The 18,809-nt window shown below is 44.1% G+C and overlaps 1 protein-coding gene across 2 annotated transcripts in view; it reads left to right on the top strand.

Annotated features, from left to right (window-relative positions):
* The window catches only part of PDGFD (platelet derived growth factor D), a 221,633-nt gene that overhangs the window by 116,424 nt on the left and 86,400 nt on the right, over nucleotides 1-18,809 (top strand). The gene's annotated exons all lie outside the window — the stretch shown is intronic.

The raw sequence follows: 18,809 nt of genomic DNA, 5'->3' as shown, positions 1-18,809 counted from the left end.
ATGTGAGGCTGGAAAGACGATGACTGAATCTGGTTTATAGAGTCACATGTGAGTCCAAGGAATGGCAATATTATCAATAAGGAAGAGTCCTCCCTCCAAAAATATAAAAAAGGAAGGGCGGGAAAGAGAGAGAAAAAAGAGAAAGGAAGCCGGGAAGATTTGAAGCAGGGATGTGTGTGTGTGTGTGTGTGTGTGTGTGTGTGTGTGTGTATGTGTGTGTATTTCATTTAATTGACTTAAGGAAGAGGTCTCTCACGCTTCATGGGGACAGGTGGGGAGAGAGCCAGGTAAAGGGTTCTCGCTGGTGCAGACAGGGGACTGTGGGTCGAAGGAACAAATACGAGGAGGCTCCAGCCCGCTCTGTGGGGAACAAGAGTGTTCCCTGACTAGAATGGACGGCACGTGTCTACCCATCGGATGCGGGGAGTGAAAAACACCAGAATGTGTGGGTGACACGGAGGCTCTCAAATGGAGGCCTGGTTAGAAATAGGCCCTTTCCTCCAGTGGATGCGCGAGATGCTCCTTTGAGGAAACCAACCTGACATCAGTTCTGGAGTCAAACGCGTCATGAATGCCTCTCTGGGGGCGTCTCTGGCTTCCTCTCCGACAGAGGGCCCGTTCCCTCCCATAGGCACCTGAGCGGAGGCTCGCTGGGTCAGGCTAGACAGGACCTCCAGGGCCAACGGTGCCGTGGATAAGTCCTCGAATGCCACTCTTTGTGTCTATATTTCAGTGAGGAACTCCTGCCTCCCAGGTGTGTGTCCTTACCAACCACAAGGTAGTCTGCATCGTCGGCCTTGTCCCTCCCCGCCTCTTTATTTCAAGTTCTCTCGGAACACCTGCACCGTTTGTTCCAGATTGCATCAGCCTACAGAAATGTTTTGTTTTGGCCTCGTTTGTCTCGGAGAAAGGATGGCCTCTCACCCGTTGCTCACCCGTCATTGTCTTTCCACACACCTGTTCATTCATATCGGAACGTGGAGTAAATGCCCAGTGTGTGCGAAGCATAAGCTCAGTTCCGGGGATAATGTGAAGTGACAACTGTGTTCGTAGAGGACCCCGCGGTCTTTGAAAGGGGGGTGTAGGTGGACACACACACACACACACACCCACGCTAAGTCAGCGGGTTGAAAAAACACCAGACAAGTCCGCACAACTCGGGAGGAGTGAATAATGTCTGGGGAACAAATGCAGGATGCAGAGAGGGGGTCGGGCCGGGAAGGCTTCCGGAAAGGTGGTGAAAAGGCAGCCGCATGGGGGTGGACATGGTGGAGAACCGGGGGCTGAGAAGTGCGTGGCCTCCCTTCACACCTTTAACCAGAGAGGGAGCGGCTCTTCGGGATGAGGAGGATTTTGTAACAGTTTGGGGGGGCGGAATCTTGCATTGTAATTTTCCTGTAGAAAATTGTGAATTACTTAGGGCTATTTTCCACTCTTTGTGGAGAGGGATGGCCTTTTGACTTAAAATGTTAAGTTCACAAACTCCTGTAGTTGTTGATGTCCCGGTGAGTCATCAGAGATCAGCCTTGGTCGTGCTGACCTTGAGAACAAGTGTAAGGTGAGACCCAGCCAGCAAGGCACAGATTCTACGTCCTACCAACCAGCTTTGGACGGTTGGTTGTCAGGGAGATAATGCTAGGGTTTTGTGTTTTATAAACAGTGGGCGAGATCATTTTTGCAGAGTAAGCTTTTGATTTTTTGGCACAGCAAGGATCCAGGGTTCACATCAAAAGAAGAAGCTAACGTTCTTTTTGTTCATGTTACCCTTGCTTTGTTACTGAACATAATTAACCTTCATGCCGTGTGTTCTGTTAGCTTGCTGTGACTCTTTACTTTTGGTGGCATTTTGCATTAATGCCATTTTTACTATTGTAGCCTTTTCTGAGAATACACGGTGGAAAGACGAAAGCCTCAAGGTCTGGCCAATTCAGTGTCATCATTCCCCACAGTATGACACAGGATGTCAGGATTAGCTGGGGTCTTAGGGTCCTCCAGTCCAGCCACTCATGCAGACCTCGCCTCTGATGCAAAGCAAGCAGCCTGGAGTCTAAAACGCTAAACACAGCCTTCTGGGACTACATATATGTGGTTTGATTCTTTCATTTCTCTCAGGGCCGTGGGTGTTTGAGATGCCATATGTGTAATTATCTTCCCTCAAAACTGTAATGACAAACTTACTCTGATTGTATAATAAACTCGGGGATCATCGGGAGTCTATATAAATACGCCTAAATATAAAAATGATCCCACAGCATAAATTCCCGTTGCACAGCCTGGTGAGAAATGACGGTCGCTCTGAATTCTCTAGATGCACAAATCCAGGTAACGGGGGGTTCTTGTAACTTCTCCTGACGAGTTTCCGTGAATACATTCTCTCACTTCTCTTCTTTCATAAGCACAGTATGGGAACATAATTGAATCTTCCTTTGATAAGTGAGACTCGCTACAAGGTCTCAGGGCGATCACTCAGAAAATCGATTCTCCTTGTACAGCCTAAATACCCAGAAAATAGAAAAGATGATGCTGATTTCAGGCCAGCCCCCTAAACAGCCCCCAGGTTATTTTTTGGAATAAATCCACAACAATTCCCTTTATAATTTGCCTCTTGATAAAACCTTAATGCAGTAAAAAATCCAGATAATTATGGTGTCACTTAGTGAAGTCAGTTGATGTTTAAAGCACTATGTCTTGCTCGTTACAGAGCAAACGTCTTTTTGTGAAAAAGGAGTAGCTTCGTAAATGTCTAGTATGTAGCATATATAATAATTAAACCACATTAATATCAGCTTGCTGTGTTTGGATTCCTTGCTTGAAATATGTGCCTGGTATCACTTTAAAAATCAAGTACTTATTAAGACAGGGCAATTGTTCCTTGAAATTCTCAAAGCAACTTGGGAAAGATGCAGAATTTTCAAAGCAGATTCAGAGGTTAAACCACTAATTTTCTTACTATTCTTCCATTTGCTTTACAATAATACAATAAATTGTTACAAATGAACAACATTTATTTCCTCAGATAATTGTTCGATACACACATTAACAGTACTCCGATGAAACTTCAGGCTTTTATTCGTACGTTGGAAGGTTTCCCATTTGAGAGGTTTAGCATTGCCCATCTTTGACGCTTAAACACCACGATAAGACTTCTAATGTAAATGTATAAACAGATACGTAATTGAAGAAACTCATGAGACCTGAGAACATAGTCTGTATCAACCTGCTGGCAACTCAGCTGGTGTTTTTCTTTATTGTGAGGAGACAGAATATGGACGGAAGACCTGCACTGCAGAAATATACACTGTGAGGAGAGAGCAAGTGCCCATGTAGTGAGGACATGTTCTCCATCACTTAGAATGTGCAATTAAAAAGATACACAATTTTCCAGCAGGGAGCACTTTTATGGCACGTTGTATTATTGCTTTATTTTAAAGATTACTGTTTTAACATTTAATCATAAGAAATATGTTTTAAGTATATATTGCATGTTGAGAATAACACAGTGTCTTGATAGCTTTTGGCTGCTTCAAAATATAGACTTCCCAAATCTAAATATACATGTGATTTACTTATTTTTAAGAAAGTTTGCTGCTATAATTTTGTGCCATATGATCCCTTCACTGTCTTAATCATTTAAAAATTAACTCAGATCTATAGGATGCATACCTTATTACTGAAAGTCTGAAGATCACTTGTAATTTGTGAGAGAAACACTTACAGATTAAATAAATTTAAGGTAATAAAGACAGGATGAAAACAACTTATGATTTCGTGGGTTGATACTTGTTTCTTAACTTTCTAGAAACTTAACTAGAAAAAGAACGTTTCCATTTAAAAATTCTTGCTCAATGGAGAATAACCAAGTTACACAAAATAGTAACAGTAATGATAATAGAGCCTTAAGATGTTTTCATTTGAGCTGTGATTGGGGAAAATCATTCAAACCTTTTTAAATGTTTACTCTTTTATAGCAAACTTGTAATCAGCACATTTCAAAAACACTGTAGTTTAGAAATAGCATCGTGACCTATTCATAAGTTCAAATAGACCATAATAACTCAAACATAAATTTTCTTCGTCAAAATATTAACACTAGCATCGTCATTCCTCATTACATTTAGGTAATTATGTGTTATCCTGAAAATGAGAAAATAATTTTTCGCTCGTGTGGTGTTAATATTCAGTCAACACAGTGTTCTTTTGTAAACATTTTCTAGGTATCTGTCTTTTCTATGGTAGTTGGTAGAAAAGACAGTATGCTTCTGAGCGTACTCCTCAAGTTCGGAGAACAGTGTCATACATTTGACCAAATATCAGCTAGGGGACAGCCAAGAGTTAGCATCTTTTAAACTTTTATTTTAAAAATTGTATCTTTATTTCATTAAAACTACCGTGTGAGATGTTTGTGCATCACCTGTCTTACTCAACTGTGAACCCTCCCAAATTCCTAACAAAGGGCCTCCATCGTGATGTATAAGCGAAAGTGCTGGAATGAATGGGGAAGCAGCCACAGATTGGACAAGAGTCCACATCGCATTGGCACCAGCATCTTGGATCTTCATGAGTCCTTTCCTACTGCTGCTAGGAGCATGCTGCTAAGGCCTGAACCCACTACTCGTATTGGGTTTTTTGGTTGTGGTTTTGTTTTGTTTTTTTTTTTAGTTCTGATTTACTTGTGACTTCTCTACTCTTCCTCTTTGTTCTTCCTGTAGAGTCATTCATGGTGGGAAATCTTTGGCAGTGTCTTGTCCCATTAATTGCCCAGAAGTGTATGTATTTGGAAAGTTACAGACTTGTTTATTATTTACGTGTTAGTTAAGTTTACACGCCATTTGGAGATGAGCTCGTAAACACGTTAATCATTTTTCACAATGAAGATGTCATGGCCACGCTCTATAAGCAAGTCACTGGGCTGGTGGCTTCGGGGACAGACGGATGAGTAGGAGTCACTTTCTTCTTTCAAAGAACAAGATACCTAGTAGGAGAGAGAAGACACACATAGGCACCTTGCTTGGAAGTGATCAAGGTTCCTTGTTGGGTTGTTGTGCCGGACGTGGATAGGACTGTGCCCAAAGGCTCACTGCAGAAAGTGCAATGACATTGGGTCCGGAAGAAGGATTTGGTCATGGTGAAGTTTTTCCTGCCTGGGTTTGGAGGGACAGTCCTTTCCTTGAGGTATCACAGCACTCACTTGACTCCTTTCTCCTCACGCACACATCTTACTGTTCACCATTGTCCTTGTAGATGCTGTGGGTGGTAGGATTGGTGCAGGGAGGGACCAGTAGTCTCCCTGTCCCCAGCATCCGCACGTAGAATAGACACCCGTGCTTCCTTCCGGTCCCAAGCCTTGCTGGGGAAGGGGCAGTCGTAGCTCCATGAGGAAGAGCTTAGGTGGTGCCTGGGTTGAAATCTGCGTGGGTGTTTTTCTCAGTTCACTTCGTCTGGTTTATAGTTAGGGAAAGATTCCTTCCAGTCTTCGGCGTGACGTTGTCCATCCGTCTTAGCTTACGTTACTCCCCAGCCTGTGCAGATATTTTATTAGAAAATGGGTAGAGGCTAATTCAGGAATATCCAAAAGTCTTTCTGGGGTGGGTGCTTTTAGTGTATGTTTATATAAATGCATATAACTGGTGCATATCATCCTGTAATTTAAAGGTGTTGACGGAACTACGCACATATTGGTAAGCTGATGCAGAACTTTCTGAAAGTAACCAGTGTTTACATTGTCCATACACATTTAGCCTGGACACAGGAGACTTCTCACTGTAGGGCACGAAGTAATAGCATGCAGTCCTACCAAACACGAAGGATCTGATGGCTCTAGCCACCGGCCATGCCACCTCAAAAGCTAGTTATGTGGCAAGTCACTTTATTTAAGCTGACACTTTGGGTCCACCCATCTTTGCAGCAGGATGTATGTTGGTTTTCTGATGGGACAAAGCTAGAGCGAGAAGATCTGCAATAAATACAAAAGCCACTTGTGCCACCATAACATGGTCAATTGGATATTTCATGAAGTGTATGCATCATAGGTGATGTCTCTACAGTGGTCTCATAAAAGACAGAATTTCCAGATTGTTGTTTATGTAGCTTTTTCTATTCCAAACAGCAGCCGAGTTAATTGATCACCATGGTAATTAGCATGGCTGAATCCCATCTGTCAATAGGATTTAATTGTATTCCAACCATGAAAATGAGAAACAAGTCTGGTAAACAAAAGCGTCATTAAAAAAAACAGCAAATAAAAGAGAAATCAACTCACCTTCTGTTTTTCTCAGAAAAATTAAATCGAGCAGCCCAGATACAAGGATTCTTTCTTAGGCTATCTCAATGGCATCAGGTACAGAGCATTTTCCTTCTTACTATTAGAAAGGTTTGGGCGTGTTAGCATCTCCATGGGCTCTCTCTCTATGCTGAGACATGAAGCCGCCCCTGCCTGTCCTGTTCCGCATTTGCATTCCACTTAGGAATATTCTGTTCCACTCAGCTCATAAAATGGGCTTCACTGCCGAGATGCACTTGTTTACTGACGTGTTGGTGAAACATTTCAGTGCTGGTTACACACAGAATGTAAGTAGCCTCTTTCCGGTGACCTCTGGAGGACAGGAGCTAACCAGAGTACTTGGGTACCCTGGCTTTCAAAACCAGATGCCCCATTTCTGATGTTTAAGACAAAGAAGGTACGATCGTTGATTTTTTTTTTCTTTACAAACTGTAAATGAAATGGAACAGAAATGTCTAGACAACCCTGACAAAAACTTTTATTTTTCAGTATTAACTCGTTTTTCTTCAAAACAACTTAAGGCGCTGTTCATTTTGAACAAAGTCTTGGTTTTATCTTACGTTCTTACTGCAATGTTTTTCATGTAGACTTGAGAGTTGTGCTGGACCCTTCGTGCCTGTGGCTAAGAGACATGGGACCAAATGTTCTAAGGATAACTCATAAATTACTGCTTATGCAACATGAGATAAACTGGCATTGAATTAAAACTAAAATGTGGAGCCGTGCTGTAGTCATGGTTTCGGATATTAAAATAGTATCTGAGACTACTTTTTAGAAAAGTTTAAAGCAAACAGGATCATCGTCTCTTGAATTTGCAGCAAACAACCTCACACACACACACACACACACACACACACAAACAACAACAAAACCAGTGATGGCCTCGTGTAGGGGTGTGATTTGTGTTGTTGGGATGGATGTGTAGCACATCTGCCCCGCAATTAACCGTGGTTCCCTCTTCCCTTTCAGAGTCCTAGGTGAGAGCATTCCCTTATGGTATGGGCTTTTCATCTAGGATAACTGTGACCATCCTAGATACAAAATACCTCAATTAGAGGGAAAAAGTTATGCTCTACTTTTAATAAAATAGGCTCTAAGTGAATCATTTCTTAAAAAGAGCTGTGAGTTTTGTTCTTTAAAATATTGACTCATTCTTCCCTCTGTGACCAAAAAGAAAGTCAGCAAAACACAGGCATCTTCAAAAACTAGTATAAAAATTTAATTAAGATAAGTTATTCTATCCTTACATAAAACAACAGTGTTTTGTACCTGCAGTTCTGGAAAACAGTCTCTCTCTCTCTCTCTCCCTCTCTCACACACCCACACACACACGCGCATGCACGTGCACTGGTTAAGATATACAGATCAGTAACACAGAAAGCCTGTTGTAGCTTTTTAAAAAAAAATGTTTTCATGTTTATTTATTTTTGAGAGAGAGAGAGAAAGAGTGCAAGCAGGGAGAGGCAGACAGAGGGAGACACAGAATCTGAAGCAGGCTCCAAGCCCCAAGCCATCATCACAGAACCCTGTGTTGGGTTCAACCTGGGGCTTGGACCCACGGACTGTGAGATTATGACCTGAGCCAAAGTCGGACGCTTAACCAACTGAGCCGCCCAGGTGCCGCAAAAGCCTGTTGTAGCTTTGAAGTCATAAAAATAGGGTTTAAGTTCCCTGAATGTGTCACTTATTATCTGAATGCCCTTGGACAAAGCGTTAATTTCTCTGAGCTTCATAATCCTCTTCTGTAAAATGGAGATGGTGATGATAATCTCTTTTGCATAGGATTTTGGTATGGACTTCATGGATAATTTGAATTCGTCTTGTAAATAGAAAAACACTCCACTGAAGTAAGTTACTGGTTTTTTTTTAACGTTTATTTTTTTTTTATTTTTGAGACAGAGAGAGACAGAGCATGAATGGGAGAGGGGCAGAGAGAGAGGGAGACACAGAATCGGAAGCAGGCTCCAGGCTCTGAGCCATCAGCCCAGAGCCCGACGCGGGGCTCGAACTCACGGACCGCGAGATCGTGACCTGAGCCGAAGTCGGACGCTTACCCGACTGCGCCACCCAGGAGCCCCAGTTACTGTTTTTTCGTATGAGTAGTAACAGTAATTAACAACCTGGAAAAGTCAGAAGAGATGATGCAGGTTATGAATCCCGAAGGAAATATGTACGTTAATTTTAGCCCCTTCTTGACGCGGATCAGATGCCATTGTGTCTTTAAAGCCATCCCTACTCCCTTGGGCCTTGAACTCTGGGCTCCCCAAGATGGTAGCGAGACTTGATCACCAACCTGTTTGAAAACCAGGAAGTGTGCTTCAAAGGTTGGCTAAGAAAATCATTTAATAGTGCATTATTTCAACCATTTGTTCAGTGTCATTTTTAACCATAGCAATCTGCAGGGTGTTCTTGTAGGTTAAAGAAAGTCAACAACAAAGTCCTTGCTCATAACGTGCTTACAGGATTATTAAGCAGACAGAACATAGTGTAAAGACAATCCATCCGCCCTAATTAGGAGTGAAAAAATGTTGCATAGTAAATAAGGTGAGTAATGCTGACGTCATGTGCAACCAAAGGGTTGAGGTTGATGCTGAGAATGTAAGTGTTGTCTTTCCCCAAAAGTATGATTTAGAATCCCTGTTGTCGGCAGGTATGTGTTAGATGGGACAGTGAGTGAGCCTCTTTCCGTAGGACACCTTCCTCAAAGACCTTTAAAAAAAAACCCAAGGGGCGCCTGGGTGGCGCAGTCGGTTAAGCGTCCAACTTCAGCCAGGTCACGATCTCGCGGTCCGTGAGTTCGAGCCCCGCCTCAGGCTCTGGGCTGATGGCTCAGAGCCTGGAGCCTGTTTCCGATTCTGTGTCTCCCTCTCTCTCTGCCCCTCCCCCGTTCATGCTCTGTCTCTCTCTGTCCCCAAAATAAATAAACGTTGAAAAAAAAAAAACCCAAAAACCAAATACCCAAATTATGCAGCTGAGGAAGTGAAACCCTTGGCGTGAAAGCCCAGAGTCATTAGCACTGGCCCGTGTAACCATGAGGCCACGGGGTTGCAAGCCTGGGGGCTCCATGGCGTGGTTTATAGCAGCATCTGAAGGTTCCCTTGAAGAACCAGTGTGTTGACAGGGGTCATTGGTCCCGTGGCTGTTGGTCAACACATCCAGTGTCTCGGAGAAGGACCTTCAAACCTTTTTGATGGTGAACCTCATTACTTAAAAAACAAAAATGACTTTGATCACACTCTCACTTTTTTAAATGGATCTGTTAAAATAAATACTAACAGAATTTCTACTCTTCTTCTCCCTCCGTCACCAGTGCTGGAGGGGCAAGATTCAGTCACCTTGGATGCTGTTAGAAGACACCTCTGTGTCTGAGGCTCTGAGGTACGGCCAGGGGACAGCTTCCTTTGAGGATGCAGTGGGGTAGAGTCAAAATCAGAGGGCAAGAAACATGTGGAGATCCGCACATGTGATGGCACCCTGATGGGCATGTCCAGTTGGGTGCGGGTCAGGAGAAGGTGGTGGACAGCGTTGGGCATGGAGCAGGGGGGGTGACCTCGGGGACGACAGGGGCAGCGGCAGGCCTGTCCTCCTCCCCTGCTGTACTGGCATGTGGGGCAGAAGGGCACGGGGCCTCGGGGGCATCTGTGGATAAGGATGGGTCCCAGAGCAAAGGGCGACAGAAGAAAGCAAGTTCAGAAAGACCTCACCTCTGCTTCCCAGTGGCTAGAACAGTTCCTCCTGCCTTGACAGCCGAACGCCAGGCTGAGATTGTGTGATGTTGTGCTTGCTCCCCATCTGTGCCCCCTGGGCCCACGCTTGTGTTCCCGGAAGTGCTGACATCTTCCCACACTTGGCACCGTGTGCCTTGGCCTCCCTCACCAGCCTGGACGCACAGAAGCCTCAGGTCGTGCAGGACGCGATTCGGGGGACACGCAGCCCGGCTTCCCTGTCTGTCTGGGGGGCCGTTCGGAAGGCCGTTCTGGGTGGTTCCTCCGGGGGCGGGAGGCTGAGATGTGGGTGCTCACAGTGACCTTGAGCTACGCCTTCTCCTGCTTGGTCTCAGTTTATCGACTTCCTCAGCTGCGCCCCCTGCAACGAGCCCCCGAATGAAGATAACCTGCACGTTGTCTGTATCTCAGGGCACAGCCCCCGCACAAGAACCATTAGGGCCAGTCCCGTATTTAGTATCGTGCTACGGGTGCTGTCCTCAAAGGACTTCTGGGGTCTCACGGCTCATGTCGATTTTACAAAAAGGCAGTGGACTTATGCCTCACACCATCCGGGCAGGGCCTTGGGACCTGGCTCTGGGTTCAAGGTGGCTTTTATGAATTCTCTGTGTTCTGTGACTGTTTTCAACCGATGCTCTGAATTGACCGATTTGGATTCGGAAGTGCCCCGTCCGTCCGTGACTCTTAGAGTTTAATGTATTGTATAATTACAATATATAACCAAATGTGGCTGGCAGGCAGTTTGACCTAAGTCTGAAGGGCGTGGACTTTGGATATAACAAGGTTCAGTTCCCTCCTTGCACACTTCTGCTACTGTGCGTAGATGCGTTTACATTTTAAAGGCTCTCGTGTTGCTATCCCGTTGACTTCTGAGAAATCCACTTGGCATCGACTGGGGGCTTATTTTAAAGCATCAATCATGGTATGATCCTTGGTTAGGGATGTGCTCCCCATTCTGCCCACAACGTCTTGAGATCAGTTCTTCAAGCACAGATTATACAGATTTGACACTTATATGTGCAAATAGGTCATTTGTATGCTCATTTTTGACAGACGCCTTATGTTTATCTCTCATTGTTTTGACAATATTAGCAAAACATTAGACACTGACTTAAATATCCGTTCTTTGTGTGCAATTCAGTCGACTTATTGTGGTGCTTTGAAAAAAAAAATCCTATTCCATGGCCAATTTGTTTTACATGTGAAAGGTGGCTAGAACAGGGGCCTGACAGGTAATTTTGTTTCATTCTTTTGCCGTGCCATCGCCACGCTGAGATGTGTTCTTAAGCGTATACTTGGAGATTTTAATCCTTTGATTTGCCTGTTTGATCATCCTAACTTACAGCCCAAGGTGAAAACTACTTCTTGAGACTCACTGCCAAAATGTGCATTTTGTAAGACCTTTTTGTTCACTAGGGACTCGAAGGAAAGCCCGCCTTCACTCATAAGTGATATTTCTTCCCTCACAGCCTTAGTTAATATGACCTGTATGACATACGTTTATGTTTCTAAGAGGTTGTCGGGGCGCCTGGGTGGCTCAGCCGGTAAAGTGTCCGACTTCGGCTCAGGTCATGATCTCACGGTTCGTGAGTTGGAGCCCTGCATCAGGCTCTATGCCGACAGCTCAGAGCCTGGAGCCTGCTTCAGACTCTGTGTCTCCCTCTCTCTCTGCCCCTCCCCCAGTTGTGTGCATGTGCGCTCGCGTGCTCTCTCTCTCTCTGTCTCTCAAAATAAATAAATATTTAAAAAAATTTAAAAAGAAATTTTCCAAGAGGTTGTCAAAAGCAAAGATGTTGAAGAGATGTTTGAGATCATGTTAACGCAGCCAAAGTGTCCCAGCTTTGCACACCCTTTTTTCTTACAGTGTCAGTATTTGTGTATTAAAATATGGCTGATATTAGAGATGCAGGTTGTGGTAATTTCACTGCGAATTTGACTTTTAAATTTTTTTTTTCAACATTTATTTATTTTTGGGACAGAGAGAGACAGAGCATGAGCGGGGGAGGGTCAGAGAGAGAGGGAGACACAGAATCGGAAACAGGCTCCAGGCTCTGAGCCATCCGCCCAGAGCCCGACGCGGGGCTCGAACTCGCGGACCGCGAGATCGTGACCTGGCTGAAGTCGGACGCTTAACCGACTGCGCCACCCAGGCGCCCCGCGAATTTGACTTTTAGATGTAATAGGGAAATAGTCTATAAGAATGTCAACAGCAAATGTGAAAGTTACAATAGGCATTTTGCCAAGCTGTAGAATTCCCCTGGAGAGTTCACGGTGGCTGTAATACCAGCCCGTTGTTGGAAGGGAAATGCTAAGCCTCTGCATAGCACATCTGAAGGTCATATTTACTTTGGCCTTCGTTTCATGGAAAAGATAGGTGACATTTCTATCTTTTTTTTTTAATTTTTAATATTTATTTATTTTTGAGAGACAGAGTACGAGTGAGGGAGGGGCAGAGAGAGAGGGAGACACAGAATCTGAAGCAGGCTCCAGGAGCTGTCAGCACAGAGCCCGATGCAGGGCTCAAACCCACGAACCGGGAGATCGTGACCCGAGCTGAAGTCGAACGCTTAACCGACTAAGCCACCCAGGCGCCCCTATAGGTGACATTTGTTAACAGCGGGTTATCTTTACATGACTAAGACTAGACATTAGGAGAAATGCAAAGTTTACTAAGAACGGATCAATAGTGTACTTTTTTTTTTTTTAACAAAAAAGCAAGAAGTATTGATAAGAAAAGTCAATACCATCCTTTTCCCCCTTGTACTCGAAATCAGCATGTCTCAAATGTCACTCAGTAGGTAGGGGCATTTGTAGAATGATAGTATGAGTCTGTCTTTGCTGAATTGAGTGAGTTGGAAGGACTTGGCCTTAACTGCAAAAGGAAGATTGAATTTCTTGAGGCCAAGAGCTTCCTGCAAAGCCAGAATGGCTGACATTCTGTCTGAAACGGACTGGGGCGAAGAACTTTGCAGTTTAGAAAGATGTAAATCGCTGCTCAGAAGACATATTTATCGATCATCTTGCTACTGTTATTTACCAGATCCTGGGTATTTCATTATACCGTATTCCAAGATATTCAAGGCCATAGCTGTGGCAGATTTTTGATTGTATACAAAGCTATCCAAAGTGGAACGTTTCACCCCAGGGATTCCCCCCGGAATGGCTGTAGCCACTTCATTAAGGCTGCTAAATCAAAAGTCTGTGGGCGCGTTTTGTTACTTCGGGCTAGAATCATTTGCATTGTTTTCATTTTTGACCAACTGGAGGTACCTACCAATGGACCTTTGAAAAAATAAAAGCAGTTTTTACATTCTTATATAATTATTACGCCAATAGTATCCAGGAAAATTTAACAAAACGACAAAGTGTCCTATAAACTTAGTGTGTGTGGACATACCTAAATTTAAAAGTTTGTTAAGGTTCAGATGTATACGCTGCATTTTGCCTTGACACGCTACAAACAGAAACCAGGATAAAATATGATCTTACTTTCATTGTTGTAAATGTCAAGGTCAGATTTTCTCCTTCCTCACAGTGTGGAGGGAACCAAGCGTTTTGGGAAATTGAGGACCTCAGACGGGTAAGAGCTGTGCTTTGATAGTGACGTAGAAAGTACAGTTATTGTACTGTCACACCCTGAACAGTAATTGGGAAAACATTACTCTGTAAGCAGTCCTTTTGTCCAGTCTGTTCACGAAAGCCACAGAACTTAGCGTAGCTGTCTCTCTGAGGTGTCGAGTCCAGATGTCAGTCTTGAACACTATCCTGATGGGATCCGTTAAGTTAGAACTTGAAAATACTAAGAATAGTAGGAAATCAGTTGGGTCCACACTGTGGGATAAGAACTCTACTTTGACTGTAGCCTGACTGTTCTAAGAAAACAAACTGAAGTCTGCAGGTTTATTCATGTCAGCCTACATGTATTCTACTATTAGCATAAAACGCCTCCTCATGGGGCTCAGTCGGTTAAACGTCCAGCTTCGGCTCAGGTCATGATCTCGCAGTTCCTGGGTTCAAGCCCTGCATCGGGCTCTGTGCGGACAGCCCAGAGCCTGGAGCCTGCTTCGGATTCTGCGTCTCCTGCTCTCTGCCCCTCCCCTGCTTGCTCCCTCTCTCTCAAATATAAATAAACATTAGGATACAATACAATACAATACAAATTCCGCCTCTTTAGTTAATGGTTAAAATCTGTTCTATCCTAGTTTGCAACGTTCCTCTTTAACAAATTTCTGGTCTTTGTGTATTACATTCTGTTTCTGTTTTTTGCTACATTAAGTGGGGAAGAAAATAAGGAAGGATGCTCTCTCCCTTGTATCAGAGCCCTGGTCAGGACTCTGTACTTTGTCTGCACTGCTCATACACTTAGTTACTCACCCCTCTTCCACCATGCTCGGACCCAGGGTGTGACCATAGCTTCTCCAACACTGTCCATCTCAGCAGCCCTCCTGACCTTGGAAGGTTCCCTACATACATGTATTTGTTAGCTATTTGAAGAATAAGCTGTGTAACAGCCATCCCAAAACTAAGTGGCTTGACTTATTCTCATGTGTCTGGGTGTTGCCTTCTGCGTTAGGTTCGATCCACATCTGCTCCGTGTGTCTCCCATGTTTGTCCTAATAGGCTGCCCGATACATGTGCTTTTAATGGCAATAAAGAAGCACAGGAGCATTGTATAGAGTCATAGGGGGACTCTAGGCTCAGAGTTGGCCCGTCAGCACTTCCTCCTGTGTTCTGTCGTCTCAATCTGTTTGAATTCCCAAGCCCAGCCTCACCAGGGTAGGAGAATGAAGTGGGTGACTCTAGGGGGGCTGCTAGAAAGTCATATGGCAAATATGGAGGACCCTGTAGGAGGGTGAATAAGTGAAACAATAGTAACCGTAACGCACTTAAGAATCGACCCCAGTGCCCTTTTCTCTCCCAAAACACTGCTATGCAAGGAGGCTCTAGAATACTTCTTACTAACGCTCGTGATTCAGTAGGTCAGACCGAAGAGAATCAATCCGTTTCTAGTTTTCTTTAGGAAACTCAATGTGAGCCACGGACCTGCTCTCATTCCCAGAAATCCTTTGCTGTTCGTCCACAATAAGATAAGGAACTTGGGCCAAATGTAGATTAACTCTGACCCTATGTGCACTATTAGTCTACTGGTATTGTTTATTGTAGCAAGAAATTTTTGACGAAGGAACCTATATTCTGATTGTCAACCTGGCCCAAGCTACTCATTCCATGGCATTTTAAGTAGCCTTACCCTGGAACTTGTCTAGAAAAATGGATCCCTTAATCCAATATTTCAATTCTTCCACTAATTCTCGATTATACGTAAATCCCCAGAACTGAAGTTAAACCATAACGAATTCAATACCTTTATATTCGTATTAACGGTCTTGTCTATTTGAAACTGTTCCATTAGTAGTATAGATCCACACAGGGAATATTGTAATATTAGGATAGATATCAAACTCGGCACTTACACGTAAAGGCACAGGAAGAATGGACTACGAGATATGACCACATCCTGCTCCGTACTCTTAAAATATAGTTGTTCCCTTAGATTTAAATAGAAAAATATGTCTTCCATTGCCTTTTCAATATACTTTAGAAACAATTTATCATGTTCCCTGACGTGTACAAGGTACCTATCAAATTACAGCGGTGGCAGAATAAAATAATTATTAATACTTTTCTGTTTTGGCATCCATATTATCTTATTCTTGCTAGATTGGAACATATTTTCCATTTTTTATTTTCATTTAGGAGCTATCAATAAATTATGAGTAATATCTTTGGCACATTGAATGGATAAGATCGTGTCACATTTTGTGGGATTTATGTTTTCAGTGCACAGTCACAGTCATGTCAAACTTATTAGAAAAAAAATTAATGAAATAGCTTCAGGGCCTAACATTTCTAGAAATAGTCAAGGAAAGCCAAATATAAAATATTTAAGCGTATGTCTCCGTGTCTACATTTTATTACGTATGTTACTTCTTCTCTCCGAAGCAATAAATCGGCCTCCAAAACTGCCTCACATATCTGAACTCCTGAAATATTTGCTGCTAGAATTCATTGCTCATTTACCCCTTTATGTTATTTTTCTGTGCATCTGCTTCATTACGTGACGTCTCTTATTTCTGCTCTAGATTTCGAAAAGCATTTCCACTTTTATTAAGGGGGCTAGGGGATTTTGTAACCCTCCCACAGGAAAGCCAATGTTATCACTGTTTTCCAGATAAAGAAAATGCCTCCCAGAATCGATGATTTTTCCCAAAGACACACAGCTAGAAAGGAGTACCAAACAGTCCATTCAAACACACCTTTAAAAAAAAAAAAACTCATTCATATTAGCCCTTTTACAGTAAGGGTAGCAGATAGAACAGGCGTGAATAGTCACTTACCCCGCTCAGTGCTCAGGATTGATCATAATTGCCCTGAGGCTCTGTCCCCAGGGCACACGGCGGTCTCAGAAACGTGATTCTCGGTGCACTGCTCCAGGGAAAGTCGCGTACGTTTTTGGAGTTGGCATTCAGGATGAAATGCATTTTGATTTTCCATCTCTGTACCTTGCTTTGTTAGGGTTTATGATTTTTTTTGTACTTACGCCCCATAACCTGTATCGTTGTACTTTGCACAAAATAATAAATGCTAAGTAACTGTTGATGGTTTATGGTGAAATCGGTATGAGTTATAATGGGCCTCATGTCGTGCCAGGCACCACTCTATGCGGTGGAGTTTCAGGATGAATCCATTCACTGGGCATAAGAGGGAGACAGAGAAGGGGATACCAGAGCAGACAGGTGTGTGAGGCCAGGCCCCCAGCTATGCGGTGCAGACATTGCTGTATCTCACCCCTGAGAAGTGGGAGCCCCGCAGGGTATCATGGGAGTTGGACAGACCCCCTGTCCCCACAGAAAACGTTGTAGTTCACAGAAGCAGCCTAGCAGGGGCACAGGTTGGGGGGTTTGCCTGCATGGTTTGTGAATCCGGGCTTCAACACTGCAGATGAACCAACTCGGTCAACAGATGGCCTGGTTGCTCCCCTTTTCCTTACTGCCTCCGTCTAGGAAAATGCACACAGGTATCTTGCTTTCAAAATATTCTGGATTTCACTCACTTGTTCAGTATAGGGTGAAAGCCTTTTATTATCTCCCACTGGGTCTCCATACCACAGTGAATGAGAACCAGTCTTTATTTTCCAGAAACTTCTTGTCTCGGAAACAGAGGATAGGAAGAGAATGAATGCTTCAGGCAAAGTCAGTGAAGCAAAACACATGTGAAGTTTTCTGTCACAGTGTCTGACCCGAGAAATGTGATAGTCCTCCCATCATCCCCACTTACCACCTATCCTCGTAAGGTCCTCTTGATTCTCTTATAATTAAAAATCCTCTGTCTCAGGGGGAACAGCAGCAGTCAGTACTAGTTTTCAGATCTTTCTCGAGGTACAAGTGACTGTGACACACGTTTACAAAAGGGCCTTTTTAGCAAATGCCAAGCATCCCGTCACTGACACTTGTAGCAAATATTGTGCACTTTCTTTCTGGGAGGCTCTCCTGGGGATCGCCGGATAAGGCTTCAGCGCTTCTGCCCCCAGATTAGCATCCTGCCAGGTGCAGACAGGGTCTGCCGAGTCAGCCTTTATAAGACACGTGTTGGGAACCCACAGAAAATCCCACACGTGGGAGAAGATATCAAGACTTCTCCACTTTGTTCTTAAACACTTCCGTGTTGAAGCACGTGGGGTGTGTGGAGATTGCTAATCGAAAGGACTACCCTTTTCTTTTTTTTTTTATTTTTTTTAAAAAAAATTTTTTTTTCAACGTTTTTATTTATTTTTGGGACAGAGAGAGACAGAGCATGAATGGGGGAGGGGCAGAGAGAGAGGGAGACACAGAATCGGAAACAGGCTCCAGGCTCTGAGCCATCAGCCCAGAGCCCCACGCGGGGCTCGAACTCACGGGCCGCGAGATCGTGACCTGGCTGAAGTCGGACGCTTAACCGACTGCGCCACCCAGGCGCCCCGGGACTACCCTTTTCGTCACGGAGGCAGGTGAGGGGCTGTGCACTTGGGTTCCTGTAACACTGAAGACCGTGTTGAGGGCCAGACTGGAAACCGGGCCTGGAGAGCACAGGAACGGCGGACTACGATTTGACCGTAGTGGCCAGGAGTAGAGGCCATATTGAATTCTATTTAATTTTACTTTATTATTTTACTATTTTATTGTATTTTTTATTCCATTCTACTTTTAAGTTTATTCATTTAGTTGAGAGAGAGAGTGAGCAGGGGGAGGGGCAGAGAGAGAGAGAGAGAAATAGAGGGAGAGAGAGTCCCAAGCAGGCTCTGTGCTGTGCACACAGAGCCCAATGTAGGACTCTACCCCACAAACCGTGGGATCGTGACCTGAGCCGGAATCAAGAGTCAGACGCTTCACGGACGAGCCGCCTGGGCTCACCAAGGTTTCTGCTTCCTTAAAGAGAGACTCCTGTGGGGAAAAGCCCTTCCTTGGCCTCTGCACCACCCTGTGAGGAGATGGCTGGAGTTTCTGGAGCCATCTGTCAGACTCTGAGAACAGCCCGCGGTCCCAGGCTAGCAGAGCAGAGAGGTGGGAGCCCATGACGCGATCTCAAAGCCTTGACTTAACCAACCCTGAAAATGTTCTGTGTCCAGACTTCTTATTCGAGGTGACACGTTTGCCTTATTGCCAAGTCATTTTTGTGTTTGTTCCTCTGGTACCTGCAGCCTTAATTAGCTTACGGGATCTGTGAATTGATTGCAGCGTGTGGTGCCGTGCAGAATTTCAGCAGGATTC

This window comes from Prionailurus bengalensis, chromosome D1 (genome assembly GCF_016509475.1).
Source record: "Prionailurus bengalensis isolate Pbe53 chromosome D1, Fcat_Pben_1.1_paternal_pri, whole genome shotgun sequence".
Classification (NCBI taxonomy): Eukaryota; Metazoa; Chordata; class Mammalia; order Carnivora; family Felidae; genus Prionailurus; species Prionailurus bengalensis.
The sequence above is the reverse complement of the archived record's forward strand: the minus strand, read 5'-3'. Positions and strand labels throughout refer to the sequence as shown.